The sequence below is a fragment of the Chelmon rostratus genome, chromosome 13 (assembly GCF_017976325.1).
Source record: "Chelmon rostratus isolate fCheRos1 chromosome 13, fCheRos1.pri, whole genome shotgun sequence".
Lineage (NCBI taxonomy): Eukaryota > Metazoa > Chordata > Actinopteri > Chaetodontiformes > Chaetodontidae > Chelmon > Chelmon rostratus.
The window spans coordinates 4,203,638-4,223,901 of NC_055670.1; positions in this window are offsets into that span (position 1 = coordinate 4,203,638).

The following is a 20,264-nucleotide window of genomic DNA, read 5'->3' on the forward strand; positions in this document are numbered from 1 at the left end:
AAAGTGTTTTACAGCATTATTGTTTTCAGCCAGTGGGTAATGATAAAGATGAGGAGGTATTTTATGGGGATTTTATGGGGGTCGTCTTTATAGAGAATCTGGTGGTTATAGATACAATAAAGGGAGTGATTCTCACGCTACGTCCTGACCTGACGTGACCTGGGGCATCTGTAGCCAGAAGCCGAGTTAAAAATTTGTTTTATTGTACAAACTTGATAAAACTTGAAGACAAGTTCTAAAGTTGTTGCAGAATCAAACCCGTTGTGTCTCTTCTTAATCAATATTCATTAATCACCCTGACTCCATTATTTGAGGGGATAAATCTGGTCAGCTTCTGATGAATTTTGTAGAACACACTTACCATTTTCTTATTTTGCAACTATTAATTTTCATTAACTGGGGTTTGGATAAAATTCACTGAGCTCTTTGCTCTGAATGTGAGCAGCATGCAAACTTTTCCTGCTGTGCTGCCAATTTTACAGGTATCTATTAGAGAAGAAAAAGCTCAATTTGGATGTTTGCTATTGTGCCAGAGAGAGTAGTTCATGTCGATAGCTCAAGTGGCTGAGTGAGCAATTTCAAAAGGAATGAAGGAACCTCTAATGCTTCTATTAATGCTTGTATGTATATTTTACAAAGTTAATACAGTATTTAAATAACCGTGGTACATAAGTGGCTCAGAATCTGCATGAATTAATGACAAGCATCAATGATCAAAAGTCAGATTTAAAGGGACTGCATTAATCACTATTATTTAATTCATATTCATTTAAAATGCATAAAACCAATAGATGATTTGGAATGTCTATCATTAGCTGGGTTTTTTTTTTCTTATCGAGATCTGGACTTCAGAGCAGGCAGTGTGTCATACTGCAAATAACATCTACAAATACAACTGACCACGCTCAACTTTAAACTAGAGATAATACGCCTTTATAGGCACTTTTTACAGTGGTTCATTCATTGATTTACACATTCACACAGTCAGACCGTCTGTCAGTCATTCAGGCACCCATCTTCCCATCAGACTGTCTGCTGCTGTTAGGACAACGTGCCATATTTGTTATCTGTAAGTCTGATCATTAAAGACGTCTATAGAAGGAAAGATTATGTGTAACAGCGTTTAAAAATAAAGCAATTAAAGTGCTTTGCATTATGTGTGTAAGAGTTTGCATGTACAATACTGAAGGCAAAGAAATGTAATAAAGAATGCACATTACAGTGCAGATAAAAAGCCCCAAACTTAATTTAAACAATCTCTATCAGATATACAATGTGTGTATGTGTATGTGTGTGTGTGTGTGTGCGTGTGCACATGGACATGTCAGAGCATTGCAGCATTGCTTTCTGCTGAAAATCGTGTATTGTGTGGTATCAACTCTTGAGGAACTAAAAATAAACCGTCTTCAGTGTGACCACCATGTGTTTTAGAGTTTTTCCTACAGGATCTGAAAGCCCACATGGGCTTGGGGATTTTTTCTCATCTCGAGAGTGGAGTGTATAATGCTATAGCAGAGGCTGCAGTCTGAAAATTATCAAGGTTTAAGATGTGAGGTTTTCACGGCGCATTGGTCATTTGTGTGTTCTTGTGTAGTGGGGACGGCTCACAGCTCATTTCTGTCTGGGTGTGAGCAGATGCCAAGCAGCACTGTGGTTAGCCCCCGTCTCTCTCACTCTGTTGTTGTCCGGTGTGTTTACGGTCCAGGCTGCAGCGGCCCAGAAAAGGCCCTCGCTTGGCCCGGACTGAAGGCGCCTATGTGGGTCAGCTCTGGTTCCTGCCCCCCCTTCATCATCTTGACCACAGCCTCAAGCCCTGCCCAGACCAGCCTGGTCTCAGCCACAGCAGTGACCAGAGCCTGTCAGGCGAAAGCCTGGGAAAAAACACCGCTGGTCACTGAGCTGATTGGGCAGCAGCCAGCAGGATGGAGTGGTGTGAGAGCTGTTGGGAGGAGCAGGAGACTGATTCAGCAGGTAAAGACAGACAAGTGAAAGGTGAGGGCAGAGAAATGTGGGCTGCAGAGCGCCCCTGTTTTCAGTCAACTTGTAGGTACATGCACAATTTTTCTCTCGAGAGCATCGACTTCCTACTCAGCCTGGCAGCAAGCCTTTCCCGACAAGTGAATATGATCGCAATCACTCGTTATCAATATGACGACTTAAAGGATACATACTGGCAATAAACAGATCCCCTCCTAATGCACCTCCAATTTAACAGATTGGTGCCGAATCATCAGTCCTTGATCAGTGTCAAAATGTATTAAAAACCTTATCTGAAGTAAATATTATATATAAGCAGTAGTTATTTTTCAGTTACTGTCTTCTTAGCATCAGAGGACCACCACCGGAGGACCACAGACAGGTAACTTTGTACCAGAAAAACTGACTTTGTATGTTGCCCATTTGATCTGTCTAATTCAGACTGAAGTCTCATGTTGGCTTCAGATAAACTTTGGAATATGTTGTTAAAGGGAACACAAACCGTGCATTTTATCCCCATCACAGACACTGGAACCATGTCAGTACTGAGAGGAGGAATGATTACAAGCACAAACTGTGTGAGTGTACAAACAGACATGAGTCAAGACATGAGAAGAATGCCAACCTGTCCTTCAAAAAGAATATTTTACTGATATCAATAGATACCATGAGTGAGCAAACACCAATAATAATAAATATATAATATAAGAATAATAATAAGTAGGTGGTGTTCAGTACAATGAAGTCTCTAAGCTATTTACACAGAAAAACTAAAGTTATTTGGGAATCTTTAACTATGGAAACATTCATTTGGACAACTAAACTTTGTAAAACATTACTACAATATAATCGTATTGTATGTGACTGCAACCATGCAAATAATATCATTATGTTTGATTAGTTCATTCATTCACTGTTTAATCCATCAAGTTTGGCTGGAACTGGAAAAAAAATTCTCTTTGGTTAATAAACTACTTTAATAATTAATCGAGTATCAAAGTTGTTGTCAATCAATGTTCTGTTGATTGATTAATTGATTACTCAGCTAATATATTCAGAACATATAATGTCAATGCAGTTCCACTGGAAGTCAATAAAGGATGAAACTGATGATCAGCTCAACCTCAAGCACACAGCAACATCAAAGCTTTTAGATTTCAATAGTCATTTAAATCTAAAAGATGACATACAGCGTTGAATATCTCAAATCTTTTCACCCCCACAAAATAATCATCAACACTGTCTCTTGAACTTTGGCATAACAAGCAGGCCACCGTGACGTCCACCCATGCTCGCTCCTCAGCAGATAAATTCCCATAGGACACATATTTTAACACACACTGGTTATCATAAAACATTTGGCAGAGCAGAGCGGCGATCCTATACTTAGCAGAGTAATGACTGGTGCTGTTTTACATGGACATGTATTCTGATTAGACTGTCATTTGGAGGGATGTCTGCGGCGGCCACAAGGCCACCAGATACAGTTCACATGGAAAACAACAGAAAAACAACATGCATGCACAAATTCAGATATGCTCAGCGTCACTCACGTTGTCTCCCACACACACACACACACACACACACACACACACACACACACAAACACACGCACACATGTCCATCAGTCACATTGTGTTTCAAGTCGGAACTGTATATGCAGACTTGTTGAGAGATATTTCACAGCACCCATTTCTCCCCTTCTCAACACACACACACACACACTCGCACACACACACACACACCTCGGCTTGATTGGAGGGTGCTGGGGAGGCAGGGTGAGAGTCGCTGCCAGAAGTAGAGGCCAGTAGAGGTGAGGAGAGAGTTTCATGTGGAGCATTGGGTCAATATTTTCAAGAGAGCAGCTGGACTCAGGCTGTTACCTGTTTACCAGGCCTCTACTGCCCCCTGTTGGTCACAGAGCAAACCGTCCGCCTCACAGCGCCTCAGTCATGTCCTCTCTGTGTATACTCCCTCTGGGTAGTGGGGTTTTTTAAGTGTTTATGCTCTTATGTACAGTACGTTGATGTTCATGTGTATCCTTACTCAAATGCCTTCTAACTCAAAACCTGCGGCGCTTTCGCTTCAAAGGCACCCCAGAACCCGAGACAAAGTTTATTTGATTGCTGGTCAAAATATGCGGTGTCACTATGGGATAACAAAGCCTGTAACCCCCCTGCATTACAGAGCGCAGCATAACACTCCATATGCATCCACACAAGCAGCTAGAGTTACAGGCGCTGACCACCGCAGCCCGTTATTCAAGCTTCTCTCCTGTAAACACACTGCGTCTCTCTGGCTTCGCTCGCTTTCATCTCATCCTCCTTCTGATTGTTGTGGAGAGGTGTTCTTGAGAGAATACCGCCCCCCCAACACATACACGCACACAAGTATATAGACTTGCGAGCATGTAGCACAAATATAAGCAGCGGACACCAGGCCGTAAACATGCTCTGTGCAGAGGACACAGACCAGAGGACACTTTAACAGTTGTTGTTCTTCTCTTAATGATATGTGAATGTTTCTGTGTGCTCATGTGAGTCCACAACATCTTAAAAATATTTTTAGCTTTGCAGTCTTTCAGTAAAATCCCATTTTACGCAGATTCAGTGAAAACAAACAGGGTTTGGTCAGCTCTGTTGTTCCTTTGCTATTAGAAAAATGACATTAGAATCAACAAGCACGGCAAATTAATTTTCTTTGGAAAGTTTTTTTAACTTTAGACAGATATGTTCTGCCTCGCTCGTATGAGTGAGTGAGCAAATGTGTATATGAACAGTATATGTATGTGCGTTTAGATATATTCATACACTATGTACATACACACATAGTCCATATTCACCATATACACACAAATACATATACAGTACATACACACATGTATGTTCATCTACATAATATTCAATAATAACTCTGCATAATGTTTGCTTTTACTCCTTTAGTACTTCCATCAGTCCATTTTTGAATACAGGACATGTTCTTGTATTTATACCTTGTGGTATTGCTACATTTGCTCTATTAAAGCATTTGAATACTTCTTCCAGTACTGTTACTCTGTGATGTCGAGGTACTTGTACTTAACTTGAGTGTTTTCATTATATGTAATTGCATACTTTATACAAACTCTAGTGAAGTGCTGTACTTTGTTACTGCGTTTCTTTTATCTGGCAGCTATCAGAAGTAGAGGACTCAAGTCACATGACTTGACTCGAGTCACACTCGAGTCACAAATTTGAGGACTTCAGATTTGCTCGAATAACATTGATAAAAGACTCGACTTTGACTTGGTATTCATGACTTTGCTTTTTTATTAAATATTTGCTTTTATTAGATATTGAGAAATTACATTTTGTCTTTGATACATGATTGGGTGGTTCATGATTGAAACCTGGCAACCCAGGACATAGCAGACCAGCAGAGGCCAACGCACGAGGCAGCTGTCATGGAGGGGGCTGCTCCAAAAATAATAATATTTGGATTCGGGGATTATGTTGTCAATGACGGCAGTGAGAAGAGAAGGCCAGTGTGCAAGGTCCACACCTCAAAAATCAGTGACACGACCAACACAACATCCAGTGTGTGTCCTTTAAGCTAACTTAGTGGCTGGTCAGACATGAACTAGAAAGCTTAAGTTAAGCTTAAGCAATGTCAGACTCGGTCTCAATTCAGTAATGCATTTTATGATTCTCTTGACAGGCCATATAGGGCTATATTATCATTACAGGGCCCCCGCTCCATTGTTGTTCATTTAGGAGGTTTATTACAACATGAGTTTTCATTCATGTTGAAAATAAAGCTCAGCTTTTCATGAGAACTGCCTTTTAACCTTAATTAAATGTGGAAGGTGAGGTCATCAGGATTTCATTTGACTAGTGACTTCTTTGACTTCAGCAATGACTTGACTTGTCTTGTTGATTTATAGCAGGGAATTGATTCTCACCACAGTAAATTGGGATTTGCTTGAGATTTGAAGTTTAAGACTTAAGACCTGTGACTTATTCTCACCTCTAGTTGTCGCAGTTACTTTGCAGGTTAAAACTGAAAGATCAGTTTATAAAACATAATGCGTATTAAACTACCCACAAGTCAATAAAGTTATTAGAATCAGTTCCACCTCAAGGATCTAATTATGCAGATTGGCCCATTTTCCAATAATATACATGACTGAATTGTAATTTTTGATGCATTAATGTGTTCATCACTTTAATGTTGCAGCTGGTAAAGGTTGGGCTAATATGAGTGACTTTATCTTCTGCTGGATAACTTGTCTCAGTTACAATAATATATCATAATGTATTCATTGGAACTGTTTTGTATTATTTATCTGGGACTGCGAAGTGCAGTAACTTAAGTTCTGAAATAATTGTTGTGTGTTAAAAAACACAATATTTCCCTCTGAAATGTAGTGGAGAGGTAGAGTTGGAATGATTACATGAGTAAATGAACTCTTAGTTACTGTGCCTTCCACCACTGCTTGTGCACAATGAACAATATTTGAATTCTGACGGTTTAACATTTTTCAGTGAGGCAGAATGAGTGGCTTTCATTTTAAGTTTAGCTTCTTTGCTCAAAAGACAAATAGTTATTCAAAAAAGATATTTTTATGTGGTAATCATAAAGACATCACTCTGCTTACTATTGATTCGTGCACATGCTTCTAATTGCTGTAAACTCTTGTACTTAATGTAGGAGTTTAATTCCATATTGAATGCAGGATTTTTGCTGCTAATGCTGCATATTTCCACCAGCGAGAGGCAACTCCAGCAGTGATTTCACTCCTGCCTGTTGTTCATATGGAGCTGCGGTCTTATCAGAGGGGCTATCTGAGCGCTGCACGCCCAGCAGAAAAGGCAGAGAGGGGGGTATGGAAGGTATGACACACTGCCTGGTCTGAAGCCCAGACAAGCAGCTCCTGTTACCAATGAGAGCGGCATGAAGAAAAAAACACAATGGTGGTGGCAGAAGGGAGCATGGGAGTACGATCTGTGTGCGTATGCTTTTGTGAGTGCATGTGTGCTGCATCCGCCATAAAGGATCTCCTCCACAATTAGCAGCTGTCTCTGCAAACCTGTTTGAATGCACCATAGGTGGATGTACATACACATGATGTGTACGCTTCTGACAGTGTTGACGGGTAGATTTGAGCCTCTGGGTGTCCAAGAATGGATGTCCCTGGTTTGTGTGTCCCTTTACAAATCACTCAGACTTCGCTAGAACCTGCATTTGCTGTATTAACAACAGAAAGCTGTGAGAAAACCATCAAAGGGAAAATAAGAACCAGTTAAAAAGCACTGACAGTTTTTTTTTTTTTTCGTAAGGGGAGGGTGAACTAGAGAGCGAGGGGTGAGAAGGAAAGAAGACAGACAGAGCTGGAGGAGAAAGAAGATGTCGAGTCAGAGCGAGTCGGCGACATATGTTATTTATTTCCACCATGTAAACACAGAGAGAAGGCAGACATAATCAATAGGAAACTCCAGATTGTAAATAGACGGCTCTAATAGCCTAAACACTGGCCGCTATAGTTACACTCTCACACACACACATATCAGCAGCACTTAGACTCCACCAACAGAGACGAGGAGAGGGGCACTGCGAGGAGGGGGAGGCGGGATGGGTTGATGGAGTAAAGGAAAGATGTAAGAGCATAAGGAGTGAGAGAAAAAGGAGAGAAAGAAGGGGCCAGGCTGGGCGGGCCACCCTTATTTACCAATAAAGAGCCCTGATGAGAAGATAAACACACAGGAGACAGTCTGGGCAGAAGGGGGGGGGGGCAAGGAGAGAGGGAGGTGGGGAGGAGAGAGGGGATTTGGGCTCTTATCCTCCACTTTGTTCCACCAATAACTAAGCAGTAGCCAGGAGCTGACAGAGAAAAGGTGCAAAGGTATAGACTTTAGAAGAGTGAGGAAACAGATCCCAACTTCCACAACCATGGAGACATTTGGTCCACACAGACTACAGGATGAGTAATAAAGTTACCAATTAGTGATTCAAAAGGCTTTGTCTGTTTTTAGTATCAACCCTGAGGATTTTTACATTTAAAGCTTCCCTAATTTTCAGATTCATTATATATTGTGTGATGCGACACATTTCATAATGACAGTTAAGACAATCATCACATGTCTGCCGTCCAGCTCTGTGCAGCTTTATGGCAGCTTTTTAGCAAACTGCTCACAGCACTAATGTTTGGTCCACTCTCACTGCTCTAATCAGCCGCGCTGATGCAGCAGGCAGCTGTTTTCAGCAAAAAATCTCCGATTAACCCAGTTCCCAGGACCAAGCGGACAGACAGACGCAGTAAGTGACCAGCTGCTTAAGGTAGTGGAGCATTTAGGCCATAAAGAGCCAGATATCACAGCAGTAGGTGGAGACCAAAACATTTACAAAGCTTTACATTCACTGGGAGGCCAGGGCATGACTCGACTGAATGAATGCTAATGTTGCTCTGTGTCTGTTTGCCAAAATGTCAGCTTAATAAGGTTATATGTCAATGCCGTGTTTACAACTTGTTCCCCTGCCACACTTGGTCAAACGTATCGATTAATGCTCCATTAAAAAATGAAATGAAGTACAATTAACTTAATTAACTCAGTCTCTGAATTATGTTAGAGACAATTAATTTCCAACAGCAAATGCATGTGATGCTACCCAGATTATGTTTCCTATTAACCACATGGAGAGAGAAATGTTGTTAATGAACGTATCAGACAACAACAATATATTTTATTTGTTTTCAGACTTACAACACAATACTACAATTACACCACTATTAAAGTTGGTCATACAAAGAAGGTCCATGGTGGCTTAAAACAGAGATATGACATGATAATTACCATCTTTACCATCTTTCATTTACCTGAACCAAAGTGCTGTTCTTGCCTAAACCATTTGATGAAACAGTGCCAGAAAAATTCAGTTCAAATATTTTACTCATTATAAAAATCATTTAGCTTCAGTGAAGAACCGGATACATAATAGGATCATTTTCCAAACTGCAAATTTATAAAAGCATAAAGCTGGTTTTCAAATTGTGTTGTGATTTTTTGTGGCTCCAAATACAGCATATTTTGGTTTAAATATACCAGTTTCCCTAAAACAAACTACAGCAGTCAGCATAATGAATAGTTCAGAGCCACGTAGCCTTCTAAAGCAATTTTATTTCAGTAGCTAATGGTTCTCATTTTGTGACTCTTCTTTAGAAATCAGTTCATAAGCAACTTGGCCAAGTCCTTTCCACTATTCCTGACTGTATCTGTTCCCCTTATTTTGTTTGCCACTCTGTTTTGTACTAAGTATCAGACATTCAGTCTCAAGTATCAGACAAAAGTCTGGAGTGCTGTTAAAAACATATATTTCATTTTTAATTACAACCTGTCTGAGATTGGTACATTTAGACATAACTAGTGAGTAAAATGATCCCAGTCTAATTCAGAACCCCAAATTACTGCTAACTTGGTGATATGATTAGAGAGCAACCTTCCCTTAGACATCAAACACAGTTCTGATGTCGGCCCATTAATTGTTCGCAAAAGCTTCTTATCAGTTCATATTTTGTTGAAATGTTCACAGATTTTCGTCCACAGTGTGAGAACAAGAAGTGAATACAGGAGTGCTTTGAAGCTGCTCTTAACTTTTGATTTATTTTATATTTTATATTTGAGCGATATCTGTGGAAGACTAGTTGCACAGTTAATTGTATCAGTGCTCCAACCATCCCTAAGGATGTGGCTTTTTCTGCTCTTGAATACAAATCCAGTGTGTGTGTGTGTGTGTGTGTGTGTGTGTGTGTGTGTGTGTGTGTGTGTGTGAGTGTCTGTGCGTGTGTGCGTGAGTGTGTGTGCATGTGTGTGGTTTTGGTTGCTCATGCGGTGTCAGAAGTCATCAGGGTGAGGCTGAGCGGCGACCCCATGACCCCCATCAGAGATCAGAAGTGAAGCACTTAGCGGTCAGCCCCCCCTTCCTTCCTCCATGATCCACGCAGACAGCCTTCTCTGATTCCACCGCTGCTGCTAATAAAGGCAGCAGGAGACTAATTCAAGTCAACAGTTGAAGGGGAGTCCTTGAGAGGAGAAGGAATTTGAAAGGCTGTGCTGTCACTCAGCTAGCAACTCTGCCTTCTTTAAACAACTGATATTATACCGAAAGTGACACGAAATTCAGTCCAACAGGGCAAATCTAAAATAGAATCATCTAACGAGGGAACAGCAGGAGCATTTCTGCCATGTTAACAGTTTCTGAAAGCTTATTGTACTTCTACAAATCACAAAACATTTACTGAAAGGTCGAGGTCAAGTGTTCCTTTGTTCTTTTTCAACAGCGCCAGTCTAATCAATTACAGTAGTATTTCCAGGTACATATACGGGTAACTTTGGCAACATGAAACATTTTCACAATAGAGTCAGAGAGCAGAAATCATCATCGAGAGAATTCACACTCCAAAAATGGGTGACGCTTTATTTGACTGCTGCACTGTCTTATCACAGATGTCTGACTACATACTGTTTGCTTGCAGATTTACAAATATATGGTTATACATAAGCGTTTAATGGGATGCTATTTTGAAGCTTTCGTAAAATTGAATTATTTGAATTTGACATTTACAATCTTTTTGCAACACAGTTAGAGAGCAATCTCAAAACTGCTGGAAATAAATATGGGGCATGAAGTGGTTGTTCCAATCCAGACACTTGTCCTCAGCCATGAGTCATCAAGTCAGCAGCACAGGTCAGCCATCACTTTGTGCTACAGAACAGCAAAGATCTGTCTGATTGCACCTTTAACGGTGACAGTGCTCTGACAGTTCTAGTGCATATCGCAGTCACATTGGAGCGTCGACCTGAAGAAGAATTCAAAAGGCAGTCAAAGGCTGAGCAAAGACAAACAACAGAGAGACAAGTGATAATAACATTGTTAGGATAAACCCGTTTGCTGTACCCTGTCTCCTTCCCGGAGGCTGTTGTCTAGAACCATTAATTGCCGGTGCTGCGTGGGACTGTGGGAGTTGTTGCTCATTTCCCTCCGTTGGAATGCTTGCTTCATTAAATTGACTGAGCAGGACGGTTTTGAGGAGAAAAAGATGATAGTTTCTCAGGGTAATAACAGGCCTCAGGATAAGCTATGTTTAAGAGGCTACCGCAATGGCTACCCTGTCCTGCACCGCAGCACTCTCATGACCCTGGCTGCTGGGGACGGCACTGGCCAGACACAATTAGTGGTCACAGATACCTAGGTGCGTGTGTGTTTGTGTGTTTGCATGTGTGGGTGGGTGGATGCTTGCATGCTTGGACGGATGGGCGTGTATGTGTGTGTGTCTGCGTGCGTGCACATACGTGAGTGCATAATGTGTGTGTGTGTGTGTGTGTGCATTTGTAAGCCCATAAAACCCACATTCCACATGCAGTATCAGTCTCAGTGGGTGTGTACTGTCTGCCTGTCTGTTGTCGTCGACAGTGTCTACTGTCAACGTGTCCCTGAATAACAGCTGGCCGGACTGTTGGTCAGTGCAGACCTGCCGCCTAAACGCTCTGAAGCTAAAGCATAACGTGATAAACTGATCATCTGACACATCAGATTTTCTTTCTTTCTTTCTTCCTTTGCTGGTAAAATTATTTTCTTTAAAACTGAACTCAATTTAAGTACAGCTGTAATGATTTTGGTTATCTTCCACTGAGAAATTCTTCACTTAAAACACACATAAAACACCCAGCACTTACCTCACGGAAAAAAAAAACCTGTTAGTTTTCATGATTATCGTCATCGTACATCATTACCTCTAAATACATTCGTCTGCTGTCCGCTCTCATCGCTCTGGGTCTTTTCATGCTTCTGCTATCGTTCTTTTCAATCAGATTAACAAAGGAGAACGCTTCTATAAAGAACAAGAGAAGACATGGAGCTAAGTGTGTGCAACAGGGGGTCTGATCCGGACAATTTGCCCCAACAGGAGACTGGAAAGCATGAAACGTGTGTGAGTGTGTGTGCGTGTGTGTGCATCACTTTTTATTTGCAAGTTAACCAGAGATTAAACATGGGGATGAAAAAAAAGACTTCTCCTGTCTATCTTTCAATGTTTCAGACTTCAAAGTTGTGAATCCAGTTTATTAAAAATTCGATTTAGTGCTTGTTGAACCTGAACCTTTTGGCTGAAGTGCAGTAAAATGACTGGATTAACTTGACTTCTCAACCGTTTTGCTCAGGATATCTGCGAAATCCGAGCTTGCTGACAGTGTGCTGTTGCCTGCATCAACCGTCATTTTCTTGTAAGGTCTCTGAGCAGCAGTCACTTTTTACATGTCTGTTCTCTAAATACATATATTAGTAATACAGGCTCACGCCTCCTCCTGTTTGTCCTGAGATCAGTATTATGTTGATAATTCATTATCATGAAATATATTTTCTTTCCTACATCCTAATATAGATAGATAGATAGATAGATAGATAGATAGATAGATAGATAGATAGATAGATAGATAGATAGATATACTTTATTTATCCCAAGCTGGGAAATTGCATAATATCTCTACCGCCTGATTTGTGTGATTCCTGTTCTTTGTCCTCACATGTAGGCACTCACTTTACCAGTTGCATAAGTGAGCAACATCTTAATGTCGACCCTGTATTATAAAACCTGTGCAGAACTTAATATTTAGGTGGATTTTGGATTTATCTGGAATTTTTTCAAAATATGATATGTGATATAAAATATATATGTGCATTTCAGTTGCTCTGTGAACCGTGTGAAAGCCTCTGCTTAGCCTCACTGTACCTGCTTGGGACCAACAGGCTCTCTGAGACTTCATACACACAAACAGTCCGGCTCCACCACACTCTCCCTCTCTCTCACACACACACACACAAACAGTCCACCACACTCTCCCTCTCTCTCTCACACACACACACACAAACAGCAGTGTATGGCGGTTCTATTGGGGCTCTTCACATTGTCCAGACGGCCCAGTGTCAGCCAGCGAAATGAATGGCTGTTTATATTAGAAGGCTGGCTTAATGAATTAGGCCCACAGCTCCTCTGTGTCAGCGCCAGGCACATACAGACCAGACCTTCTCCTTTCCTCACCCCTCCTTACCCCTTAGGGGGGACACCCTGATTGCGTCCTTTGGGATAGGTGAGTCAGGACGCCCGATGGCGCCCCTCTAAGGATTCCCTGCTTATTTACAAAGGGCATCTGGCACAGGCTGCGCGTACACCCTTCCCGTACCATCCCCCTTCTCGCTAAACTCACCCATCGAATCTCCCCCATGGTAGTTGAGATGGGCAGCAGCCTGCCTGTTTATATACATGTGTGGGAGGGGAAACAGAGTGGGGAGGATTACTGAGCAACTTGCACATATTTGAACAAATATGTATACAACATGAGGTTTGCCACCCAGCCGTACATATATACAGGCCTCCAACGAGACCCACCTCTGTTTCTACTCATTCTGTGGAAGCGGTTCTGTCGAGAAAAGAGAGGGATGGCCGTCATCTCACATCTTTGTCAGCCGACTCAGAAGAAGAGCTTCTAACTCTGAGCCTCAGGATAGACAAGGACTAACAGATGGAGGAGAGGGAGGGTGGGAAAGGAAAGGAAAGGAAAGGAAAGGAAAGGAAAGGAGAGGAAAGGAAAGGAAAGGAAAGGAAAGGAAAGCTAAACAAAACAAAAATGAACAAAACAAAAAGGAGAGGGGAGTAAAAGAAAGCCAGGAAAAGCAGAAAATTGGACAGAACTGGAAAGGAAAGGAAAGGAAAGGAAAGGAAAGGAAAGGAAAGGAAAGGAAAGGAGAGGAGAGATAAGGAAAGAAAAAGGAGTATTGGAATGGAGGCCAAACAGTTATATATGGCCAAGAGCAGACACTCTATGGATGTCAAACTCAATTACAACAAAATGAGACAAAGATGACACACATTTTATTATCAGCAAAGCTTCTTCTCCACACACACAAATTCAAACTCGCACAGGAGCAACTCACCTACTGTTCACACACGGCCATGTGCTATATGAAATGATTCCCCCTCTTCATCCTTCATAAACCAGTAATCATTTTTTGCGCTCATCTCCCTCATTTTCTTTTGTTGTCTCCCTCGCCTGGTCTCTCTCTCCCTCTCTTTCTCATCTGTAATTTATCCAGCATCCTGCAGCGCACAGAAGCCTCTCAAATTGCCTTTGTCCATTTGCGTACAAGGCTGGGGACAGTGTGTGTGCTGTCTGTTCATGTGTGTGTGAAGGGAGTCTGTAGCAGCGGGGTGGGGGGTTGTGATTGCTGTAATCATGGAGTGCTACCTGTTCATTAAACACACAGTGGGAGCCCTGCTTACAGCATTTAGGAACCAATTAAAGCAGCACAGGCTATTAACATTAGCGACATTAGCTAGAGGAGTGCGTGTGTGTGGATGTGTACATGAGTGCCTGTTTGTGGAAAGAAGAGGCACCACAATGCAATATACAAGTGTTTCAGTCATTTGCAAAGTAGTTCCTACAGGACCTGAAGCGACAGTGTGATTCAGGGAGTGACTGTGTGTCTAACTCACTGACTAAATAAGTCCACAAGCATGCAATCAAGTGAGAAAGTGAATGAAAAGCTTCGAGTAGAAGGGATGATTCTGGAGGATTATACAGAGAGGCAAAGTCAAACTTTAGCAAGTTGTGAATGGCTGTGATTATAATACAATGTCTCTGAAGATGCCCTGTGATTGCTCAGGTAAGGGGGGACTTCTTCTGGAACGGGAGGGCTCAGAGAGGTGCAACAGCGATTCTGGTGAGTGCAATTATCCACGTACACTGCTCCCCAACTCCTCTCCACCTCACACAATAGACTGTGATTTGATGGAGATGGGCAGCGTTGATGGGACCTCGTTCCCTCCATCCTTGGTTCCACAAACTGATTTCTGGGATTTACCGAACAGGAAGCACTTTTCAGTGGCTCTCTGTTCACAGTTTAGTGTTTGTTGGGAAGAGGATGGACTGACTTGATGAACTGTGTTGTAATAATCTTCAGCTCTTTGTTAATTGAGACTCTCTTTCAGTAGTTATGAAAGCAGCCGTGCATTTGACCTGTACCTTTAGAGTGGAAGAGGATGAAGAACGATGAAGGAGAGAAGAGCTGAACCTTTGAGGCTCTACTCACATGCTCACAAAGACAATGCTAAAATTGTGACGTTACAATGTTAACCATGTTTACCATATAGGTTTTTCATGTTAGCGGGCATTGTCTAATGAGCATAAAACTTAAACTACAGCTGGGAATGTAATTCATTTTGCAGGCATTTGGTCGTAAGGCAAAGTATTGGACACATTGAAATTTGAGCCTGATGATGGCCTAAGATGAAAAATAAGAGGATCAGTTCCTTGTGAGGGGGAAATTAATGTTTGGACCAATTTTTATGGTAATCCATCCAACAGTCTTGAGACATTTCATTCAAAACCCCAAATGTCAACCATTGTCATTAAAAAACATTGTTTAGGAACAATGAATGTCTGTAAAAGGTTTTGTGCTCATCTGTTCGGTGGATGTGCAGATATTTCAGAGGATAATTGAAAAGTGTGACCTGGTGGTGGTGATGGGGAAGAGGAAGGGGATAACCAAAGTCAACAGGCTTCAGCCTCTTACTATGAATATCCATCTATTAAATATCTCTGGACATATTTAAGTCTTGACCAAAGAGATAGACTGATCAACATACAGACATTGCCAACCCACACTGATAGCATAATAAAAAAAAAAAAATCAATCTTCACAATGCAGGAAGGCCTGATACCAAGCATGTGTAAAAAATTAAATGCTCCGCTCAGAAAGGAGGCATTAAAACTAAACCGATAGGCCTGTTTGCATCAGGCATGTTAATGGTGGTCTGTGAAAAAAAAAAATCACATTTAAATTTAAAGAAAATATCTAATTTCTTTCATCTAAACTTTTCCATCAAAGCCTCACTCTTGCCATCTCCTGGGTGCCATTTTTAATACCCATGTAACGATGGACCAGATAATGTCTGAAGTATAATTGTTCACCAGGAGAGGCAGAAACATGCAGTGCCATTGTCTGTCTGCCTTTTGTAGTTAGTTAAAAGGTGGATAAATAAGATGCAATTTAGAGACTTTTAAGACATGATTTTTTTCTCCTACCTTAATCACAGTGAAATTACCTCTGGGTGAGGGCTGTCATTAAAATAGAAGAGGCACTTGCTTCTTGGATGCTCGAAGCGAGAATGAAGCTCGCACTAATAGCACAGTGCCTCAGTGGCACTGACAGTTTTAACAGGCCCTGTATTATCCTGCTGAGCATGTAGTCGTGTCTACACCACCCACTCACCGAGCATGCCTTATGATGGTCTATTTGTAGTTTGTCTCAGCTGTTTACTGTGATAAATACACTGAGAGAGATGGTTCAGGATGTCTTCCAAAGCTGCAGAGCCATGTAGTTCTCAAACTAAATGTATTTTCCTGCTCGATTTTCAACCTTATGCAGTACATGCACACTGATGATCCACGTACACCAGCTTCTGCTCTGACACGGTGTGCTGCAGCTCAATCAATAGGACCCTCAACATAAGCTTGATTTTTTTGCTTTCACTTTACGGTAGAAGGCAAAGTGACTCCTGCTGTATGTACACCATTATTGCTGCTGCTTCCCGTCTCAGAGGCCCAGGTTCGGCCTTAGGTTTATGTCCCTCAGGGTGGCTTCTAGCTCCAGGCAAGAGGACCCTGCCGGCAGGCAAGAAGTGACGTGGCCAACAACCTCCAGATGTTAGCCTGCATTAGGGTCTGACAGCTTGTCATGTCACCGCCTACACTACCACGCAGTTCCATCACCTCCCATCTGCTGCCCAACACCTCCTGAGGGAGAGAAGGGGGGGGGCAGGTACAGTGACTACAGACCTTGTTGCCCTTCAACCCAGATAAGAGACAATGCATCACAACAATAACAGATGTGTCATGATGGCCAGGCTTGTTAAATTCTTATTTGATGATATGTGAAGTGTAGGATGTCAAGTCAAAATGCCAAATGTACGTTGGTCTCAGCTTCTCAGGATCTGCTGCTCCTCTCTGTTTTGTATGACTGTTAACTGAATATCTTTGGGTTTGGGACTGTTGGTAAAAAAAAATATTAAGAAATTAATTTGCTTTTTTCACAATTGTCTGACATCTTCTAGACAAAATTACCTGTCAATCAATTGGGAAAATAATAAGCAGATTAATCAAAATAATTCTTAGTTGCAGGTCTAATATAGATATGATGACAATTAAACAGGGCGTTTGTAAGTGTTCATTTATTGATTCCCACATCACTATTAAGACTTCATATAAAAACAACATATTTATGCAAATGTTAATATAATGCTCTCAGCATTTGGCATAAAAAATATTGATGCTAATTAATTATTTGCCCTTAACTACTTGGATGACTCATGAGCCGAGTTTGAAATAAAATAGCTTGATGTTTGGCTCCCCCTCCTGGCAATACAGGGTAATATCATGTCAAGGCTTCCAGCTTTTCAAGAGTGGGTGAGATTCAATATCAGTGAAGTTGGTGCATTTTATGAGTAGTCCACTTCACAGGAGTCGGGATCATCCCTCCTCAACCTCCTCAGAAATTTTTGTTTATAATGTTCAGCAGCCAAATTCACAATGTCAATTTTAATGCATTTGCACATGAAATCTGCAAAGGCAGTTCATCTGCCGACAGTTAAATGAAGCCACTAACCAATGGTGCTGTCTGATAAATGAGAGCCAGGACAACTACCAAGCTTGATGATGTTTTGTTTTTCAAAACTGAAGTGCTCACCAGCAGGGTTGGCTTAAGTGTCACATCATTGATCATTCAACTAAAGCCACACCAACTGTGTGCTTTGGGGCTCTGAAAAAAGGCTGATGTTCAGACTTTGTATTGTGTGCACAGAAAGCCTATTTAAAGGACCAGCGTGTAAGATTTGGGGGGATCTATGCCTTAATATGCCGTGTGTGTGTGTGTGTGTGTGTGTGTGTGTGTGTGTGTTCTTTGTGCTGAATGAGGTTGAAAAGAAAAGAACTGCAAAAGACACACAACTTCAATTAAAGTCACAAAATGCCCAAACAAATGCATCTTCAAACACAAAATAAAAAATCTTAAAACACCTTACCCAGTCAGTGACGTAAGGCCCTGGACTGGATGGTTTGGTCGATGTGCACATAGCAAAATTGTTCTCTGTGTCGAACACTAATATAGAAATGCAGTTTCAGATAATGAATAGTACAATACCATATTTTGAATAAGATCTAATTTAATCAAAGTACATTTTCCCTTTAATTTTATTGTAAACTGTATAGTAAAATCAAATATAATATGATATGGACATGGTCAGGGTCATCCAGAAAAAAAACACTGAAAATTTCATGTCAGAAATTAAGGATTTTTCAAATATAATATTTGAGTACTTTATCAATGTGTTTTAATAGAATTTTAACAGACTTTCCTTTGGATCTTTTCAAAAACTGTGCAGCAAATCACAATATTTGACAAAGATAGCTAGGCTGTTACATGCAGTGGCTGTTGACCCAGAGGCAGGACACAGCCCCAGGTTCAAAGTTGAACAGCTTTTATTGTGAAAGGCTGAGGTGAGGGGCTGAGTGATGAGTGAGAGGTGGGTGGGCAATGAGTCTCAGACAGGGGAGGCCGATGGCAGGTGAAGCTAGACTGGGAGATATTGAGCAGCAGGCGGGTCGGCAGGATGAGGTTCGGACCTGAAGCAAAGGGGATATTCAGCAACTCAAAGGGCGAAAAGGAAAGAAAAACTAGAGCAAAAGTACAAGGAGGCCTTAACCTTTGTACCACACTGGTGGGCCGAATAATCTGTAGAACCAGGGTTTAAGACCTGCATGCTGATAACACGATGAGGAGCAGGTGTGCTGCTGATGCAGTCAGGAGGACTGGATGGTTTGCAGGTATGCAGGAGGATCGCCACGCCCACAGAGACACAACAAGCAGAGACAGACAGGAAGAGAGAGACACAAACACTGGAAACATCGAGGAGACTGCAAAACAGGAGAAACCCAATGAAAAGGGAATAAACCTGGAGCCTAGGCCATGAGGACCAGTTCATGTAAAATCACGTGAAACTGGACATGGACATAGCCAGGGTTATCCCGTAATTTTGCTCGTCATATCTAACGTCATAAAATATTGCTGAAAGTAGGGTCTGTGTCCTTTTTGGCTGCTCCAAGTGGGAGCTGGCTTGACCGGGTTTTCACAGGCGACCGCTCACTTGGCCGCAGGTTATAGATGGCGTGATTGCAGTAACACACACCAGGCACCAAAGCTAGCAAGCTAGGTTTTTCTGTTAGGAAACGGTGGACTAGATGACAAACACAATAACTCGACATCTAGTTCCATCTAGTGGTGGAAAAAGCATTGCAGGCTGATCAGCATTTGTACAATTGTTCTAAAGCTCACTGATAAAACCTTACCTGATTTTTTTTTCTCATGCATCTTTTTAAAGCTGTGTTCTCTAAGCTTAGTATCAGTCTTTCCTGTTTCTGTTGTTGTATTGCACTGATGCACGATGGATGTTCAACAGGTTGCATGAAACAGTAATTTCTATGCGCTGCCACCACAATTTAAACCACAGGACTGGAATCTACTAGCACTCCCAAAGTAAATAACAGGTCTTTAATACAGGAATTTGAAGGCACTGCAGACAACAGCTAAATCTTGGTAGGTTTCTTTGTACAAGGTTTATTTGCATCAGTAATACCTGTAAACACAGGAGTATGCTGATATGTAAGGACAATTACCAGATCAACTCATGAAACATTAATAGCTTCACAGTTTCACATGATAACTGGGGATGTAACAATGTGTAGTGACACAATACATCACATACAAAAAGGTGATTCACAAAGTTTCTTTACTTAAACAATAAAACAGGTAAATGTCTGGTTGGGACTGCTTTTCTCTACATCAAGTATATAAATATATATATCGACTGGTGTGACTGGTGGTCATTGAACTGGTTTTCTTTAACCTTTTCTGGGTTCATAACTTCTTAGTCTGGTAATATATTGAGTTTTTTTTAGTGAAGCCTGGTTCACCCACACAGGTGCTTTGACTTGCCAAATTAGGCTTCCTGTCAGGACTGGGTAGATGTGTACACACCGAGCATGAGGGGATTTTCCTTCTTTAGGCCTAAAAGATAGCAATACAAACATTCTGTCTCCTAAGGAGGACTGAGCAGGGCAGCTGTCCTGATAAGGCTGGGCTGTCTCTGTCTCCCAGGGGAGCCAAGGTCGTAGCAGATAGGCTGTACTCAACAGACCCACTGA